Source organism: Orcinus orca, chromosome 6 (genome assembly GCF_937001465.1).
Source record: "Orcinus orca chromosome 6, mOrcOrc1.1, whole genome shotgun sequence".
NCBI classification, from domain to species: Eukaryota; Metazoa; Chordata; class Mammalia; order Artiodactyla; family Delphinidae; genus Orcinus; species Orcinus orca.
This window is the reverse complement of record NC_064564.1, coordinates 94388203-94405896: the sequence shown is the minus strand read 5'-3', so window position 1 is coordinate 94405896 and position 17694 is coordinate 94388203. Positions and strand designations below refer to the sequence as shown.

At 42.0% G+C, this 17694-nt stretch overlaps 1 non-coding gene across 1 annotated transcript; it reads right to left on the bottom strand.

The window, feature by feature from the left end:
• Positions 1-9754: 9754 nt before the first annotated feature.
• Positions 9755-9861, bottom strand: LOC117201949 (U6 spliceosomal RNA). The gene has a single exon (XR_004484090.1). It is a non-coding gene; the product is annotated as a U6 spliceosomal RNA (small nuclear RNA).
• Positions 9862-17694: the final 7833 nt, after the last annotated feature.

The following is a 17694-nucleotide window of genomic DNA, read 5'->3' as shown; positions in this document are numbered from 1 at the left end:
AGGCATTTGAGGAGAAATTTCTAATCTAGGATCATCCCTGTGTTGATTAATAATCTAGGTCAGGGACTCTTGCCACCTGCTCAACCTCTGCAAGTGGCCCTTGTGCCTTCCAGAGGGCTTTTCCAGTGCCTCAACCTGAACTCCCCATACAACTGGGCCCGAGGCGTGGGGTACACTAAACTAAACTGCACAAAACAGCACTTGCTTCACATGCCCCGGGATCGCCCCCCCCCCCCCTTCCCGGAGGTATAACTACACCAGATATCCTACCTCTTAACTAGGCAAAGTATGTTACCAGCCCAGGTCCTTGGACTCTTTAATCAATAGAAATTGATGAGGCCAGGAGAGAAATTTAGGCAAGGCTTTACTGGGACAGGTGCTGCAGCTTGAGGGAGTGAGAACAAGAAACAGGTGACTTCGCTTGCTCCCGGAGGGAGGAGGGGGCTGGTTCCTTAAAGGGGAGGAGAGGGGGTGGATCCGTAGGTTGATGGGTTGGGCTGGAGGGAAGGCTTGGGTGGTCTGACTGCTCCCTTGGTGATGCTGTGTGCAGGGATCACGTGGAATACCTTACTTTTGCTCGCAGAACCTCCAAAATGTCAGTTTGTTTGTGGCCCTTTTGTATCTTATTGTTCATAATTGCCCTGACTGCTCAAGCATGTAGTTATTTTCGGTTCCTCATAGTTTCTTTGTATTCTGTTGCTGGAGGAGAAGTCTGTCCAGGTGCAAACACTCTGGTAGAAGGTCCCAGGTCCCAGTCTATCTCATTTCAAGCCTTGCTAACTATCCAAGAGCCTATCTAAAAGTGGAGAAAACAAATTATGACAACGTACACTTTCTTAGCTTTGACTTCTGTTCATATGCATTATGCTAATGTTACCATTTTCTGCAGGGTCTCCAGCAATTTGCTTTTATTTCTTAGAAATGTTTAGTAATTGTTTGCTGAGAAACTAGCAATGGAATCTAAAATACCTATCCCTAGAAGTACTTCTAGTGAGCTTTAGTATTTGCATAAAACTTCAGTAATACGGTCACCTGTGCAAAGTGTTACTAGGGGGTCATCACCTTCTGGAGATACAACCCTGGGCTGGGGCACACCAGGCAAAGAGTCTGATTTTATATGGCCTCTGTCTCTGGCATAGTCAGAGGCAAGGGTGATTTCTGCTTTTCAAGCTTCTTCTGGGGGCTCAGCGGCCAGCCCTTAGTTGGAAATATGAGAGAATAAAACAACAGGAAAATAACTTTCATTCCTTATCCAAATCACAGTTGCACCTCGATAATACTGATCTCTGTAATCATCTGAACTACCACATTTTGGAGCTTTTTGCTAGCCCTGACTTTCAAAGTCATCCCAATCTTCCAGCATTTTACAGACTTCTCAGACTCTTCCATAACAGGCGCTGATCACTTTTATCTGCCTGAGCCTTGCAGACTTGGCGGACTTCTGAACTTGCCCTTTGCCTGTGCTGACACCGGATACCTGCCTAACCCTCAAGTCTCCCACAATCCTCCTGCCTACAGTGTGAGCTGTGAATCAAATTCTGCTGTTACCAGTGAGGAGAGAGCTGTGAACTATACTCTTGAAAGGCTCTACTAGGTCTTCAAGAGGAGGAAAGTTCATAATAAAATATTTTTCCTATGCTCAGGCAACAGAAGCCTACACAGCTGATTTAAATTGAATTGGAAGCTAATGGGGCAGGTAGTAAACCTTAGTGGTTAGGACAACGGACTTTGGAGTGAGACAGACCTGGGTTTGAATCCTAGCTCTTTGAATTATTGGCATAATGTGGGGGCGAGATGTTGTCTTCCTAAGTCTCAGTTTTATCATCTGTAAAATGGAGACAGTAATGCCTGTCTCATAGGCATTGTAATTGTATTCCATGAAATAATGTATAATGTGTTTATCATAGTGCCTTGTGCATAATAAACACAAGTACTAGTTTCTATTTTGTAATTTTATGTAGCACCCCTTTTGCAAAATTCAGCCCAGCCCAGCCCTTCTGACCATACTGGTCCATACTCTTTCTACTGTATCAAGTGGCTTCAGTTTATGCCCTCAGACCTATCAGCTGGTTCACAAGATCTCTCTTCAGTTACACACTGTCTACTGGATTTTTTATTTCAGTGACTATATTTTTCACTTCTAGAAGTTCTAGTTCATTCGTTTAAAAGTAGCTATTTTTTCTGGGTGTCTCATTTTGGGGGGAACTATTTGGTGTACCTTTAAACTATTTAATATACTTGTTTTATAGTATCTATGAAATGGATTATCTGAGTTCTTTAGGGCTTAATTCTACCATTTTTGTTTGCGCCGACACTCACGATAGATCAATTTTTGGATATGTTTCTACTTTGGATTGAGAGTTATCTTGAGGAGGTCTTTATCTGTGGAAATCATGTTCAGTTTTGATTGCAGATATTTGCCCATAAGAGTGGTGATATTTTCTTCTTATAGATGCTTCAGGGGCATTGGAAGTCTAGAACCTATTCTGTGTAATATTCCAGCTCGGTGGTTTCAGGATCATATGAGTGAAATCAATTAGGGCTTTAGATATACATGTGGTGCAAGTTGGTGGTTACAGACTTTTCCTAACTGCCAACTGTTTGAGGGAGACAAGGTTTCTTGTCATCTCTTTGGGGGTAGGCTGATTATTTCTGGTTTATCCTTTTATTGTATGTGTTATTCTTCATAGATCCTGTTGTTCTGCAAGTGACTAAGTTCTGACTCTCCCCACCTTGCATAAGCACAAGATCTCATGTCTTATTACAGCATGGGCATTAAAACTAAAGCCCTGAGATTACTGAGAGTGACCGAGCCTGACCCTGGTCACTTCAGGGTAGCTGCAGTATCAGCACACATGCCTACATCCTTGCTTTTGAGTTTCTTCTCCGTTTCTGACCTCTGAGGATTTCTCTTTCTTATGATCTCAAATCATGCATCTAAATGAACGTTTGTTCATTTTATCTAGCATTTATAAACATTTGTGGAAGGAATTTTTTCGGAATATCTAGTGTGCATAATGTTGGAACCGCAAGTCTCATAATGGAAGAATTTCTCCCATTGTTCGAGACATCCCATCCTTAATGCTTTCTTTACTGTGAACGTCTCTACTACAAAGCTGGTGCTCATGGAAGCTGCCTGGCCCTGGGATTGTTTTTTAACAACTTGAGGGGTCTCTTTCAAGCCTCTGTGGGTTAACTATTTCCTGCCCATTAGGCATGAGTAATCTTTAAAGTGGTCTTTGTCATTTTGACTGAAACTATAAGGTATTAAGCAATATCCTAGATGATTTCCATTCCTCTCAATTTGTATGTTCCTGCTCTTGGCAACATTTCCCCAAGACAATAAGAAGTATCTGATTATATATGCATGTATTTCCTATGAAACCTTTACAGTATTGAAATCCGAAGAGCAGAGAGAGACCTGAATTTTCTGGGCCACGTGAACTGTGGAAGGGAGACCCATTCTTACTGCTTTGGGTAACGACAGCTAATTTCCCTTCAAGAAATGATTGGTCATCTCCATAGCTCAAGCCGACTAGGTCTTACCTCACTAAAACCAAAAAATTAGAATAATTTGCCTGAGTGGGAAGTAAACACGTATCGGTTCAAACACACACTGCCACCTTCCTCCACCCCTTTTTATACCGAAATGAGCTTCAGATCTACTCAGTAAAAGTCATCAGGTCTGTACGATCCAGACAGCCCCTCTTTGGCCTGGGAGATGTGTCTGTTTTGTTTCATATCACCTCATTCTGCAGTAGATTGTGACTCTGGGGCGCAGGGGCAGCGCAATTACTGAGCTACTCTATAAAGGGCTTAGGCTTCAAGAGTGAAGGAGCAAAATGTTTCCTGATTGGCAAGAAGCCACAGGATTATTTTATTTTAACTAAAGATATATGAGGCATGGAGGAAAGCACGTCAACTTTGGAATCAGTCAGAAATGAATTCCAGTCCCGGTTCTGTAACTCATGAACGGTGTGACACTTGACAAGCTAGTAAGCCTCTTAGAATCAATTTGCAAGGCATAGGAAGCTAATATTTGTGGAAGGTCCAATTTAGGGGCCGCATAATATTGTAGAGAAGATCTTAGAACCATCCAGGTGTAGGTTCAGATTTGGCCTCTGCCATTTTCTTTTGTCTAGAATGGGGACAGCAGTACCTCCTGCACAAAGTCGTAAGGATTAAAGTCAATGAGAAAATCTCTGTTAAGCGGCTGGTCCATGATGTGAGTTACTTTCTTTGGTTAGACAGTCCTTGGCTCGGTACATACCAGTTCTGGTCCCTTGCTCCAGACTGAGGGTCTGCGCGATTCGACTCAGTCCTACGCTTACAGTGCCCTCTATGCGGGAGGAGGCCGTTTGCTCAGCTTTTCGCTCAAGGTAAGATGCCCCTTTCATTCTCCTTCCTTCGATTTTTTTCCCCAGAGGGTTATGGGAAGCTGGGAATGGCTGCAGGCCAGTAGGCCGCTTCCTGCCGACCACCTGGCCCTCCCACAGAGCTTTCTATCTTACAGCCTCTGGGCCCAGGCAAAAGGCCACTGGTTTAGGCCTGGCCTTAGATTCCTGGGAGGCCTCTGGAATTTTCTGGAGACAGACTGGGCTGTGTCAGCAGCCCACAGCCTGGAACAGAGTGAACAGAGGTGTATGGCAGGCCGTTCCTTTGAGCCTCTCTCCCTCCCTGAGGCTTGTGGTTTTAAAGCTTTAACTGCTGAGATCAGAGCCACTCTTTCAATGCGGCGCCAGGAAGGGCCACGCCAGCCTAGTGCAGGTGATGGCGGCTCCTTCCAGAGGCCCTCAGCCTGGCCTAGAGAAGCGGTGGCTGCAGGGCCCTGGAGCCTCCTGTGGGGCTTGTGTTTCCCTTCCTATTAAATCCTCTCTGTGCTCAGAAGGCCGCTCCACCTGCCCATCTCTCCAGCTCTGCCTCTGGTGTCTTTCAAAGCTTCAGCGTTTCCTCAAATTAAGAGGCCCAGCTGCTCGAGGCCCTTTGTTCGGTGTCTCTGGGATGACCTTTCAGATGATTCGTCCCCACTTGCAGGGGCTCAGCTTCGCTGGTATTTAGACTCCGAGCTTCCTTGGCTAATCGGAATTTATTATCCTCTTTGTGAGGAGACTCTGAGGTTCTTTCTCTCCAGGGAGGGCTGTCTTCTGGGTGAGTGATACATGGGCTGGCCCTGGCTCCCTAATCCTGGCAAGCCCCGTTTCCAGGTTGCGTCTCCATGGGCCCCAGAGACTCCGCGTGCGTGTGCGTGCGCGTGCGCACACACGCTCACTTGGTCACGGAAAATAAGGACTTTCAGATCTCAGGATTGTTCTGGGATAAGGGAATCAGATTCGAGTTGAAGGAACCTGGAGTCTTCTTGGCCTCACTTTAACAGCTTTGCAAGAGCTGTTTAATTATTCTTGCAGATCTGAGTAAGTCTTGTTGGTGGAATTTTTATTGTAGTAAATTATACATAAATTTTAGTCAGTTGTAAGTGGACAGTTCAGTGTCGTTAAGTACCTTCACATTGTTGTGCAGTCATCACCTCCGTCTGTCTCCAGAACTTTTCCACCTTCCCAAACGGAAACTCTGTACCCATGAAGCATTAACTCCCCATTCCCCACTCCTCCAGCCCAGAAAATCACAATTCTACCGTCTGTCCTATGAATTTGATTCCTTGAGTTATATAAGCGGAATCATACAGCATTTGTTGAATACTAGTCCATTGTACAGGTGTGCACATATTGTTATCCAGTCACCCACTGATAGACATTTGGGTTGTTTTCACCTTTTGGCCATTGTGAATAATGTTGCGAAGACCATTTGTGTACAAATATCTGCTCAGGTCAACTACCTTCAGTTCTTTTGGGTATATACCTAGAAGTGGAATTGCTGGGGCATATGGTAATTTTATGTTTACTTTTTTGAGGAGTTGCCATGAGGTTTTCCACAGCGGCTGTACCACTACAGCCTGTCTCGTTTTTTATAGTAGCTATCCTAGTGGGTGTGTGGTGTATGTTCATTGAACTTTGAGGGTGATAAAAACGAGAACTGCCATGTTGATCATTTATTAAATTCATACCGTGTACTAAATATTTAACACAAATCATCTCACTGAATCTTTAAGACAATCCTGTGTGGTTTGCTGTTATTTCTGTTTTACAGAAGGGCAAACTGAAGCTCAGAAAAGTTATGTAACTTGCTCAAAATCAAACAACTGAAAGTGAGCAGAGCAGGGAGTCCAATGCAGGGGTCAGGGTCCCATGTCCATGCTCTTGCCACTAGACAGCTAGTCTTCTAACCACATAGTCGTGCTTAGAGGAAAACTTAGGATTTCCCCCACTGCCAGTGGACAGCTAATTACAGAAGGCTTCAAAATGTAAAGCAAAGACTTTCCATAAATGTGGGGAATTAGGATGTTGGCAGGTTTGCTGGGAAAATGTCTCCCCCTCCCACCCACACAGTGAAAATATAGTCACCCAGGAGACATTCCAAGCCTGCCTTGAACCTTACTAGGTGTGACATTGCTGTTGTAGATCCTAAGGCCCTTCCTTCAGGGAGCACACCATCTAGTTGGGGAAACACCTCCTAGGGTAATCATGGTATAGGGCGCTGTGAGCTGGGGCAGAAGAGGCAACTACAGAACAGTGTGCAGGGTGTTGTGACTAGGGAATACAGAGAGGGTCTTAGGAGCACAGATGATGAGAATAATCGACTTCATCCTTCAGCATGAGGACCAGGAAAGGATTCATATCAGAATCATCACTGGAATTGAATGCTGAAGGCTGAGCTACAACATGATAGTTGGAAGCATGGTGACAACAGAGGGCAAAGGTATTTTGTGCATAAGAACAAAGGCTCAGAGGATGGAGAGAATGTGGTCTATGTGAAGTGGTGCAAATATTTCAGTACATCTGTAGCATAAGAGACGTGTTAAGGAGTGGCAGAAATTGGATTGGAATTATAGATACAGGCTGTCTCATTGAAGAGCCTTATCTAACAAAATGTTTCTATTGGTCTTGTAGTTGATGGAGAGGCATGGAAAATCTGTTTTAAGCATGACAGTGACCTGGTCAAATTTGTGTTTTAGAAAATCACTTTTACACAACCTGAGGTGAGTTGGAAGGTGAGATCTGAGGCTAGCAGTAGGGAGACTAAAGCGTAATAATAGCTTACATAAACTAACTGCTTGCTATGTGAGTGCACTGTACAAAAACATGACATGCATTACTCATTCAGTTTCCATAACAACTCTGTGAAAAATGTATTATCCCATTTTACAGATGGGGAAACTGAGGTTAAATAACTTGTATAAGGTCACATTGCACTAAGGGTGTGGCTAACATCTTAATCAGAGCTGTCTTAGTTCACAGCCCAAGGAAGAAATGGCCCCTGAAATTAGGGCTGCCATTTAGGAAGAAAAAGCTGACTGATACCCAAGGTATTTAGAAGGTGGAAATAACTGAAAATGATACTGACTAGATTTTCCAGGGAAGAAAGGAAAATGAGGTGTCAGTGAAGGGTCTTTGGTGCCTCGTTTGGAGAACTGTGTGTTTGGCTGTGACTTCTACTCAGAGGAGAAGCATAGGCGGGTGGAGGAAAAAGATGGTGGGCTCTTTTCTGGACGGGTTGTAAAGCCCATAGAAATCAAATGTTGATCAAAGATATCTTTTGAAATATGAACTTATGTCATTATCATTAGTGATGAATCTTCCCTTGAGATGCCAGTGACAGTTGCACACATATGTAATGTACAAATAAATTAGTAAGTATATAGTTATTGGAGGTGCATTCAACTTTCTTTACTGATCCAGATGAATGATAAAAAAAAGTTTGGGAATTGGGAGTATGGGATTAACAGATGCATACTCCCATACATAAAACAGATAAACAACAAGGATTTAGTGTATAACACAGGGAACTATATTCGATATCATGTAATAAACTACAATGGAAAATAATTTTAAAAAAGAATATAGATATATACACATATATGTATAACCAAATCACTTTGCTGTACACCTGAAACTAATAAAATTGTAAATCAACTATACTGCAATTAAAATTTTTTTAAAAAACTAAAAAAGTTTGGAAACTACTAATTTTATAATAGATTCATAGAAATCAAGATTAAAAGTATATTCAATACCAAAGCATTGCCTAAAACATGGAGACAATATTTTTGTGATGTATGGTTTTCTTGACCACCTGGTCCCACTTATAAAAAGTCTGTGTTCTATTATTTGATAGTATATTTATTAGTTACATATATTCAACATTGGTGAACCTATTCCACCTTCTTAGTCCTCACTCCTAATATGTTATTTCAATCCCTGGTCACATTTTATTAATTTTAATTTATCTTGTTTTAGAATTAACCCTGCAAAACTATTCTCTGTAGAGTCTCTGGACAGTGTCGTTTCATTGTTTAAAATCTGTCAGTGGCTCCATATTGCCCGTATGGCACTCAAAGTCTTGGTCACCTGTGTCTTTTCCTTTTCTCTCACTGTCAGCTACAATGAGATATTTATGGAGATACAAGCAAGCCCTGCCACTTTCCAGTGCTGTGTTTTTCACTCCCAATATACCCATATCCTTTCTTTCTTATTGATCTAGAAACCACCTATTTATCCATCCAAACCCTGTTCTTGTCTCCTCTAAGAACTCCCCTCCAGACCCCAGCAGAGGTGTTATTTCCCCTATGTCTACAATATACCAAATACATACCTGTTTAACACTGTTATAAACTTATGGGTTACCAGGGGATAAGGGGGGGGGAGGGATAAACTGGGAGATTGGGATCTGATATATACACACTACTATATATAAAATAGATAACTAATAAGAACCTGTTGTATAGCACAGGGAACTCTACTCAATACTCTCTAATGGCCTATATGGGAAAAGAATCTAAAAAAAAGTGGATATATGTATATAACTGATTCACTTTGCTGTACACCTGAAACTAACACAACATTGTAAATCAACTATACTCCAGTAAAAATTAAAAAATATATTTGATGTGTCTGTTTCATGCCATAGACGGTGAGCTCCTTAAGGGTAAGGACTGGATTTGTATAGCTGTGTAGTCTCTCACCATCCCTTATAATATACCAAATACAAGAAAGGCTTCAACAGGTGTTGGTGAGCTAAATGAATGAATGATTATTTATTGTCAAAATTACATAAGTTAATATGTACAAAGCCCTTAAAGAGTGCCCAAACCATAATTGGTGTTATGTAAGTATTTGCCACTATTTTTCTCCTGTGTAATTTCTTTCAATATTTCTTTCCAATTGGTTTTGTCATCCAAGTAGATCAAAGGAAAGAAACATGGCTTCACATTACTTCATAAAACCTCCTCTAAGCACTTAGTTAACTTCTCACACATTCATCAAGCATTTGTGATCCCCACTGTCCAAATTTCTGTTGATTTTCTTCCTAACCATGTGTGGTCGAGCCCTCTGAGTACATTCTAATACCCCACCCGTCTGTAGCATAGATGTATTTACTTTCTTTTCCCCACCAACATTCTCCAATTCCTCTCACTTTGCTAGCTTTTGCAATGGTGTTTTCCATCTCTCTTGAATCTCAGGGATTCTTTGCAATAACATTAATCTTTATTGCAAAAGACTGCCACATTCTTTTGGTATGGATTTATCTTTGCAGATTTTGCCCCAGATAAATAAATAAAATGGAACACCACACTTCTGGAACTGAACATGGAAATTTGTTTTACTTTTGTGAGGCTGAACATTTATTTATTATTATTTTTTTAAATATGGAACGCTTCACGAATTTGCGTGTCATCCTTGCGCAGGGGCCATGCTAATCTTCTCTGTATCGTTCCGATTTTAGTATATGTGCTGCCGAAGCGAGCATGAGGCTGAACATTTAGTGATGAATCCATATTGTACTGACGGCAACTGCTTCAAAAATTTCATATGTTGTATAGCCGTTGGTAATAGTGCATATGCATGTGGGCAGGGAGAACTGTGCAAATATCAAAAATAATTATGATTATTAAAAAAAATTCCACTAGGTGTTCTCAGAAATGAATCTTCCAAATTACTTTTGCACAATTCAGGAAAATTGAAATGTGCATTTCAATAATTGTAGAAAAATTTTCAAGCAATCTCCTCTCATTTAAGTCATCCAGTTAAGGTGCTGCTGTTACAAACAAAAGGATCGTAGATACGTCAGACACAGCAGCCATACTGTCAAAACAGAACTATAGAGATCATGAGAGTCATGCTTTGTTTGTAGACAGTTTACCAGGGATGATATTGTTTGGTTGGACAATTTATTACTAATATTCCTCAAAAGTCATTACTAAAAAGCATTATTGTTTCACTTGTTCACGTGCTCGTTTATCTATTCTTCATGTTTGAATATCTCCATTTATCAACCCATCCACCCATCAAGTTCATGTTTATTAAGCATGACTCTGCATCAGGGCCTGAGCTAAGTTAAATTATAGGAGTAGAAAAACCTTTTGACTTGGGCCTCCAGCCTAATGTGGGCCACAAATTTACTTAGTTTGGGGTCTTTAAATTTCCTCCATGAGTTTAATATCAACTGTAACTTTGTATGAAAGCTAGATTTTTGGGGGGGTGGGCAATAATTAGTGCATTACATAGATAAAGTACTTTTAGTGTCTTTTTTTGCTTTCATGTAGTTTTAACTAATCAAATTATGACCAGAGATTTAAATGCTGAAGATGACCCTAGGTTTCTCTGACTTCCTTGAATACTTGAAATGAGGTTCTCAGGGAGAAATATCATTGAATTAGTGGGTAAAGGATAGAAAGATACTCTAGCCCTGTGCTCAGGAAGCTGCTGTCTCCTAGATGTGTGGGACAAAGAACAATAAGCCAATTATTAATCCTTGTGATTAGAGCACTGTAACCACAGCCCAGGGACATTTTGAGGAGAGAGGGGTCTCTTCCTTTCGGGGGTGTTGGAGATGTTTTCAGGAGGTTCTTGAGTTGTGGCGTGGGAATGGGTTTCACAAAGAAGGTGGTAAAGACAGCTTTGGAAGAGGGATGCTCCAAAGCTTTCAATCTTGGCTCAACAGTTATGACTGAGGTGTTAATGATTAGCCTCATCTGTAAAATGGTGATGGGGACACCAACCTCAAAGATTTTGGGGAGGATTTACCTTATGTTTGCCAAGTGCTTATTAAGTTATATTAAGTAGGGAATCCTAGTAGAGGTGATGGTCTAGGGCAAAGAAGGAACAGAAGCAGGAGGAAGAAAAATATTTGGAGACTGGTGGTAAGGCCAGTTTGCCTAAAACTTGGGGTTCTTCTATAGAGAACAAGAGGCGGTAACTGCAAATTTGCCGTTTGTTTAGTGACCTTGAATTGGTGACTTAACTGTCTGGTTTTTTAATTGCTTATCTCTAAAACGGGTCAAGAAACATGCTGCCCCCAGTGGTGGGAGGGAAGACGCAGAAATGTTGTCTGTGCAAGGAAGGCCTTTGTGTTTCTCTTCTGACTGATGTTCTCTATTCGTCTGACTGTTTCTTACCAGTTGCTGCCCAGGGGTGAATTCCTGGTAAAGATAAACACTTCTTTGGCCATATGTCCTAAGTCAGCTACGTTGTTTCTCATAATGAACACACTTCTGATCCAGAAGATGGGTTCCAAATATCCTCATTGTTTATTATAAGCCAGTATAGCATTCTAATTTGTTGGTTTTTTTTTTTTTTTAAGAGCAACATTGAAACTATACCTTCAGCTAAATTGAAACTATTCCTTCAGTCAATCTCATCATTGACTCATTTGGTGGAAACAATTTTCTCATCCTAATTGGTGAGATCTGGGTTCTTAGACAATTTATTGCTGTGTTTTCCTACATTTTGGAGTGCTGGTTAGTTTTTCTTCTCTGGTCTCCTATGAGTACATCTGCGATCCTACAAATGGCACACTGATTACAGAAGTCAAAGCAGGTAGAATGGTAGAGACTTCTTGTGAGAAACACAGAGAGCGAGGACAGCGTCTTTCTCATTTCCCAGTTATTCATTCAACAATCACCAAGTACCTGCTAGGTGGCTGCTGCTGTGTAGGAGCCAAAAGAAAGCTCAGAGAGATATCATCTGTACCTTCAAGGGACTTGCCAGTTGTGGGGACGGTGGTTAATAACACCAATAGCCAATTTTTTAATGAAGAAGTTCAGTTGCTCCAGAAGCATTGGGGCGGAATGACCAATTAAGCCTGCTGGGAGAGCTGGGAAGACCTCACAGAGGAGGTGATGTTAGACTGAACCACAAACACGAGAAAGAAAAGAGATGAAGGGCCTTCCAGGCAGATGAATTATTACTTCAGAGGAAGGTCAGGCCATAGAAAGGTATAAAGCTTTAAGGGGTTCAGAGAAGGGAAACATAGCATTTCATAAAGGGGACAAAAGAGACACTTCAAGGAAGAAGCGATATTTAAAATGGGCCGTGACGTTTCAGAAGGCACGGAGGGGGCTACCGGGAGCATTTCCAGTAGCGGGAATAGCATGAACAATGGTGTGGAAGTGGGAAAGTTCACGGGGGCGTTTAGGGAACATGGAGATCTCAAGTATGCTTAGAATGTAGGCTGGGTGTAGTTAAGACTGGAAAGGTCAGGTGCAGTTGGATGATGGAGAGCGCACAGTGGTTTTTTTGTTTTTTATTTCTTCCAGTACTTGGGCCTCTCACTGTTGTGTCCTCTCCCGTTGCGGAGCACAGGCTCCAGACGTGCAGGCTCAGCGGCCATGGCTCATGGGCCCAGCCGCTCTGCGGCATGTGGGATCTTCCCGGACCGGGGCATGAACCCATGTCCCCTGCATCGGCAGGCGGACTCTCAACCACTGCGCCACCAGGGAAGCCTGAGAGCTCCCAGTGTTGATGAGAGGGCTGGGGCCTAATTCTGTTATATGGTAGGAGTCACCAAAAGTTTGATTTGGGGAGATGAAAGCCCATTCAGTTTAATTCCACCAATATTTTCTGAGCTTTTGCTCTGAACCAGGTATTTTGATAGGACCTGAAGACACAACATGAATCAGGCATATTTCCTGACCTCTTGAATCTCCCATTAAACTATATCTATGTATGTCTATACCTGCTCTTACACTTGTGACTATATCTCCATCCATCTCAGTCTGCGTCTGTAACCAGATCTATAGCTATGGAGAGATTAACCCGATGGTGGTGTGTAGAATGGTTTGAAGCAGAGGAGGTGAGATGGGGGTGGTGAGTAAGCATCAGACATTCAAGTGAGAAGGCCCTGCACTAGTCCGGAACATGAGGACGGTGCAGCGTAGCAAGAAGAGCTCTGTCTTCAGAGCCCAAGGAACTTGGAGTTGAATCCTGGCTATATTGTGAACTCTCATTCAGAATTTCTCCAAGTAACTTCCTCAGCCTCATTCTTTTCATCTATAAAACAAGATCATGACATTTACCTTTGAGGAGGGATGAGAAGATTAAAGATGATGTAGTGAGCACGTGGCACTGGCTAGCATCAGGGGTTGGCAGTGATGGTATCTGTGGTAGAGAGGCTGCAGTGGCTTTGGAGCGCGACTTCTACTCAGAAAGAAGTGGATATGTTATCCCGGGAATAGAGGCAGATTTGGTGGCTCCCGGCAGGGAGTAACGATGTGGCTTTGACTCAGCCCACCCTTGGACCTCTATGTTCACCTTCCCAGGTAAGGAGCACAGATACTCCTTGCTTGGCTGGCAGAGCCAGGCTCGGCTGGGGAGGCCCTTTCGCGGGCTGCTCTTCCCATGTCCCCAGTGAACCCACTGACTCCAGAGCCTCTGTGAGGCTCTGGCAGTGAACGGGGCTGCAGGTCGCTCCATCTCCAGCAAACATTTACAGTGGCTCAGTGCCTCTTGCTTCTGCTCTGACACACAGGAAACTGAGAGCCGGGCCTGCGAGTGGTAGCCAAGAGCATGTGCTGCCAGTGTGGCAGGAAGGAGCTGCAGAGGCCCCGAGCAAGGGTGAGGGTTGCTTCTAGCTGCGGGGAGTCTCCTCCGCTGTCAGCCTCTCAGCTGCAGCTGCAGCTTCTCCTGGGAGTTCAACTGAAGTCTTGAAGGAGCGGGACTGTCTCTTGGTTCCTGGCTGATGTCAGGTGGCTTCCAGGGGTGACAGTGCCCCTGTGAACCAGGGGGAAGCTGCGACAGAGTGAGGAAACATGGTAGAATATTTCCAAAGTCAGATCCTCCTGGGGGTTCTTGTGTGTCCGGGACTGAGGCTCACCTCTGTGATCATTAGCATTTGTTAGCAGTTGGGTGCTAGTAGAGGTTGAACAGTCAGCTCTCTGGAGGTAGAAAGGAGAGAGGCAGGGAGGGAGGAAGGAAGGAAGGAAGGAAGGGGGAGAGGGGGCGAGAGAGAGGGAAGGAGGGAGGGAGGGAAGAAAAGGAAAGCCCTTTTCCAAGGTATAGAACCTTCCACCACAGGAAGTGTTAAGGTATCAACAGGATCCCGCTGAAGGTAAAGTTGAAAAAAGATGCTCGGTAGCTCATCATTATGTGGTATTTTCACCATTGATACATGAGATACAAATAACCTCAAAAGCAGAGAGAAATAGTAATCAGGAAGTGAGGAATTTTGAGTACTTACTATCTTTGTTCTTAATATAATTTATTTCCTTATAATTTTATATAATTTAATTTTTAATAATGGCTCAGTTTAACAACTGGCTCACAAAATTCCTGATTGTTTTTTTTTTTTTAAAGAGCTTCTCTGTTCTACCTTCTCTGGGGAGTAACTCTCCAGTCTCATGCTTTCATTTGAGAAGAAACATTGCCTGACTGATGGGTGTATTGTAGGGGATCTGGGGCTTGGATTTTTTTTTTTTTAATTTATTGAGGTAAAATCCACGTAACGTAAAATGAGCCATTTTAAAGTGAACGATTCAGTGACATTTAGTACGTTCACAAGGTTGCGCGACCACGACCTCTATCTAGTCCCAAAACATTTCAGTCACGCCAAAGTAAAACCCTCGTATTTGTTTCCTTGGGCTGCCGTCACAAAGTATCAGGAGTCTTAAACAACAGAAAGTTACTTTCTCAAGGTTCTGGAAGCTAGAAGTCTGAGATGAAGGTGTCAGCAGGCTTGGTTTCTGCTGAGGGCTGTGAGGGAAGAGTCCGCTCCAGGCCTCTCTCCTTAGCTGTAAACGGCCGTGTTCTTCCTGTGTCTTCTCATATGCTCTTTCCCTCTGTCCCTATCTGTGTCCAAATTTCCTTTTCCCGTAATGACACCTGGCATATCGGATTAGGGTCCGCCTTAATAACCTCATTTTAACTTAATTACCTCTTTATAGACCCTTTCTCCAAATACAGTTACATTCTGCCCTACTGGAGGCTCGGACTTCAATATGTGAATTTGAGGGGGGTCACAATTCACCCCGTAACAACTCTATGCCCATTATGCAGTTTCTGTCTGTACCATGCCCTGCCCCTCCCAACCCCCAGGCCCTGGCAACCAATAATCTGCATATTCTGTCTCTCAAAGTTAACGTATTCTGAATGTTCCATATAAATGAAATCATATAATATGTGACCTTTTATGTCTGGCTTCTTTGACTCAGTGTAACGTTCTCATTTCCATGGGAGTGTGGGGCTCACAGGAACATCATTACTCATATGTATTCTGGTTTTAAAAAATGAGAACCAGTGGTCTAAAAAGCTACCAAGAACAGCTGCTCCGAAGTTCAGGGATTCTCTTGGCGTCCACAAAACTGACCGATATTTGGCGGATAATCTTGCCTCCTTTTTATGAAACTAGAGGCAAGAAGACTGGTCAAGAGATCACCGAAATAGCTGAGGCAAGACAGTTTGAAGGCATGGACTAGGGAAAGGACAGTGCAAACGAAGAGAAGATTGATCAAAGTGATCAGAAGATGCAAATCATTCCCCGAAGCTTAAGTATTACATATTTGAAGGTATAGGAAAGTATAAAGACAATTAAGTATCACTTGTGATGTTACAACTCAGTGATAAATACTGTGAACATTTTGACATACCTATGTTTTTTTTGACATACCTATGTTTTTATCAAAGAAATACAAACAAAAGTGCACAAGCGATGTAATTTTAGAAAGTGAACGTACTCATGTATCCACCGTCCAGATCATGATGTGTAACATTGCCAGTACCCTAGAACCCTCTCCCATGCCTCTCCTACCAAAGGTAATGATTACTAGGTGTGGCCTATTTTTGAGCTTTCTATAAAGAGAATCATTTTATGTTGTTTTTCCTTTTTTGGCATTTTTTCCTTACATTCCGTGAAGTTGATCTATGTAGTTATGTGAAATACTTGTGCTTTCATTTTCCTCCTGTTGTATAAATACACCACAGATCATTAACCGATCTTATGATTGATGGGCATTTGGGATATTATAGGATTCTTGCCAGAAACATTCTTGTTTTTGTCTTTTGTGCTCGTGTGTACACCACATACTGACACATCTGTACCTGGTAGGATAAGTCCACCTGAGTTTTTCTCCTTGTGTTGAGTACACATCTAGGGGTGGCATTGCTGGTCATAAAGTTTGTATGTTCAGGGTTGGGAAATCCCTGTCAAAGAGTTTTCCACAGCCGTTGTACCACTTTACACTCTTACCGACAGTATATGAGGGTTCAGGTTATTCTACATCCTCACTAATAGTTGGTAATGTCAGTTAACTTCACCATGCTGGTTGATCAGTGGTACAGAATTGGACTTGTAGTTTCCATTTCCCTTATGACTTATGATGGTGAGTTTTTCATATGCTTTTTCACCATTTGAGATCTTCTTTTGAGAAGTTCCTGATTGTCTTTTTTTTTTAAATAGGGTCCTTTCTTTATCTTATTATTTGGTAAAACTTCTTTATATATTCTAGATATGAGTCCTTTATCATAGGTATATGACAAGATTTACATATCATATATATTGAGATTGATGTAAATATGTTTCCCATTCTGAAACTTGTCTTTTCATGAGAAGTTACAAATTGTACTATAGTCCAATTTATCAATTTTTTCTTTTATGTGTCCAGTTTAAAAAATTTACCTATCCCATGAAAATAGTCTACATTATTGTCTAAAAGGTTTATTGCTTCAGTTTTCATAATAAGCCTATGATCTGTCTAGAATTGATCATTATGGTACAAGGTAGAAGTCAAGTTTCGTTATCCTTATGAATGTCCAGTTGATCCAGCACCATTTACAGAGCAGATCGTATTTTTTCCTAGGCTATGGTACCTTTGTGTTATAGATCAAGAGACTGTATATGTGTGGTACTGTTTCTAAACTTTTTACTCTATTCCCTTCATCTATCTTTCTACCCTTAATACTAATAATATATTGTCTTATAGCTCTATAAGGAAGTCTTGATATCTAGTAGAATAAATCCTTTAAACTTTTTCTTCAAGATTATTTTTGCTAGTCCCAGCTATCTCCATTTCCAATGAAACTTTAGACTGATTTTGTCAATTTCTTCAAGACTTGCTGGGACTTCACTAAAAACTAGTTTGTTTCTGTTTTTTTTCTTTAAAACTCATGAGCACGTTTTGAATTTTAGCAAATGTTTCTTATGCATTATATTGAGATAATGATATGGTTATTATCCTGACAGTGAACTGTACATATTGGTGTTTGAAAATTATACCGGGGGCTTCCCTGGTGGCGCAGTGGTTGAGAGTCCGCCTGCCGATGCGGGAACACGCGTTCGTGCCCCGGTCCGGGAAGATCCCACATGCCTCGG